The following is a 3119-nucleotide window of genomic DNA, read 5'->3' as shown; positions in this document are numbered from 1 at the left end:
AGAAGAAGAAGAAGAAGAAGAAGAAGAAGAAGAAGAAGAAGAAGAAGAAGAAGAAGAAGAAGAAGAAGAAGAAAGCAGTTGCTGGCACCTGAGGGTGGATGGCATATACCTTCAATCCCAACAAATCTCTGGAAGTTTGAGGCTATCCTAGTCTACATAGAGAGTTATAGAGAGTTCTAGGACAGCTAGAGCTATATAATAGAATCCCTGTCTTGAAAACAAAAGAAAGAAAGAGAGGAATGGAAGAGAGAAGGAAAAGAGAGTGGAGAAGGAGATAGGTAAAACAATGCAGCATATGAGCAGCTATAACAAACCAAGGCCAAGGTATAGTTCATTGATAGAACACTTGCATAGCACATTCGAGACCCTGCATTTAGTACCTGGCACCCACCACACCCACCTGCCCACTCACACATAGGAACAAAACACCCCACGACCCAGCCTGAGATAAGTGTCTTTGTCCTATGTTCTTACTTCAAGTGGACAGTGCTTGTTGCTGTCTGACCTCCCTGTGTGAGTCCAAGCAGACTGAACGAGAGACAGCAGGGGCCTGAGGGCAAAGGTGTTGAAGACATTAGGTGAGCTGCTGCTGGCTGGCAGGGTTTACCTTTAAAGTGTCCTCCGAGTTTCCGATTCCATCTGGGTCCATTTTCTTCGAAGCCCTGGGTGACCCAGCATGAAAACGAATGTGAGGCCTGATGAAATAAAGCACCCATATTTGAGAACTAGATTCCAAATGTCTCGTTCCAAAAATGATGGTGACCCAGTGGGGTCCATTGGAGCTGTTGGAAAATTGTTGGTACCAATAGCTCACAGGTGGAGTGCACAGCTTAGTGGCCAAGGCCCCACACCATGAACCTGAATGTTAGTCTTTACATTAGCCCTTAAGGCAGGCCCAATGCCAACTCAGTTTCCTTCCTTTCTTTGTCCCTTTGATTTTATAGTTCATCATGATCTCACATAGCCCAGGTTAGCCCTAAAGTCATCATGTAGCTGAGGCTGGGATTATGGGCAAGTGCCTCCATGCCAGGCCTTAATTCTCTCTGTATGTAGAACAAAAATTCATTATGTTGGTATTTAATTTCCATGTTGGGGCCACCCTGTCTCTGCTCCCCAGGCACTACCAGGTGAGTCTGTCCATCCTCCGTGAGATTTCGTTGGAGTTTCACAAGCAAGAACTGATAGTTGTGAATGCTCTGCATTGTCTGGAGGAAGAGACACATGAATAGGTGGTGTCTCCCAACAATCCCAGCTCACTGAGCAGCAGCGGCACCCTCCCAGGCTTACTAGGTTTGATATCTAGTGAATATGTTCAATTGTTCCTTTCTGTCACCCAGCCCTCGTTCACATCTGACTCATTTGCAAGACCCAGAAATTATGTAAACAAGCAGTTTTCGCCATCTCCAACCCACCGAGCTTTATCCCTAGCCCTGCTCTTTGGGGTTTCTGTGGTTCTGTTTCTCTCCAGTGCTGGCCTTGGAAGGCAGAAGGTCCTATGCATGTTAGACATGCACCTACCCCCTTCTCTAGCCTGAGCCGTACTAGTCTAACCAGCCAGTTTCCCCACTTCCTGTCAGGCTCCTTCTGGTACATTCCCAACACTCCTGACGTGATCTTCTCAGAGCATAAGAGCTCAGCTCGTCACTCCTCTGTGATTTGCATCAAAACCAAACTCCTCAAGACCGTATATATATATATTATATATTATATATTATATATTATATATTATATATTATATATGGATATTATATATGGATATTTTTTTTTTTTTTTTTTTTTTTTTTTTTTTATATATATATATATATCTTTTGTTTAGAGTATATATATACTCTAAACAAAAGCCCTGCAACACCCAACCACGCAGACTTTGAGTGCGTGTCGTCAACTATACCCAGCTTACCTGGGAACTTTGCACAGAGGTCTTTGATGCAGAGGATGGTCTTTCATTTTTTTTTTTTTTTTTTTTTTGGTTTTTCGAGACAGGGTTTCTCTGAGTAGCCCTGGCTGTCCTGGAACTCACTCTGTAGACCAGGCTAGCCTCGAACTCTCGAACTCAGAAATCCGCCTGCCTCTGCCTCCCAAGTGCTGGGATTAAAGGCGTGCGCCACCACCGCCCGGCCTGAGGATGGACTTTCATAACTGGACTCAGATGTCAAATCCTTTAGGAGACATTGTGTGGCCACTCTATGTCACCCCTTCATCCTCCAGTCACACTATAATCTATTCACCTGGGCTTGTTTTCTTCCTCTCACCTGTCTCTAGTTCTTTCTTCCCCTTTACTCCCTCCTTCCTCCTCCCCTTCTTTCTCTTCTCCCCTCTCACCCTCTCCACTCTTTCCTGCCTCTTCCCTTCTCTCTCTAGATGGCTTACAGAATGACACCTCTGAGTTTGGTCGCCTCTATGCTCCACATGCCTTGCACTTAGTAGGTGGTCCATAATTTGACTGACTGACTCAGTACAGTGCTACAGTGAGCATGGTTCCACTAGGGTGCTGCTGATGGCTGCCTGCTGTACTGGAAAGGATGCAAAGGAACCAGTACTCAGTTCAGTCTGACCAGCAACAAGAACATGGAGCCTCGCCAAACTGCAATTGTGGGAGCCGTGTCGTTTCATGGATCCTCAAGGATTTGCCTTTCATTCTTTCTGTTTGTTTCTGAGACAGAGTGTGTAGCCTGGCCCCTAACTCTATGCAAATCTGGCAGAACGCAAATTCACAGAGCTCTACCTCCTGAGTGCTAGGACTAAAGGTGTGTGTCACCTTGTCCAACCTTAGTTTTTAACTTATATCCCCAATACATGCTCTCCTTCCTAACTGGGGTGGGGAAGGACACAGAGAGGGTTTGTTTCTTTGTTTGTTTCTCTGTGTAGACCTAGCTGTGCTCAGACTCAGAGGTCTGCCTGCCTCTCTCTGCCTCTCGAGTGCTGGGATTAAAGGCGTGTACCATCACCTCAGAGTCTTACAGTGAAGGAGCCAATTGGTAAATTAGGTTCTCTATCTGAATCAAATAGAATTCAGCATCATTATTCTTTCTGTTCCTCTCCAGGTGCTTGTAGAAGGCAACTGCTTTCCCTGCTAAGTGGTGGAGCACCTCAGGCTAAGTGGTAGAGCACCTCAGGCT

Source organism: Grammomys surdaster, unplaced genomic scaffold, assembly GCF_004785775.1.
Source record: "Grammomys surdaster isolate TR1022 unplaced genomic scaffold, NIH_TR_1.0 213, whole genome shotgun sequence".
Taxonomy (NCBI): Eukaryota; Metazoa; Chordata; class Mammalia; order Rodentia; family Muridae; genus Grammomys; species Grammomys surdaster.
The sequence above is the reverse complement of the archived record's forward strand: the minus strand, read 5'-3'. Positions refer to the sequence as shown.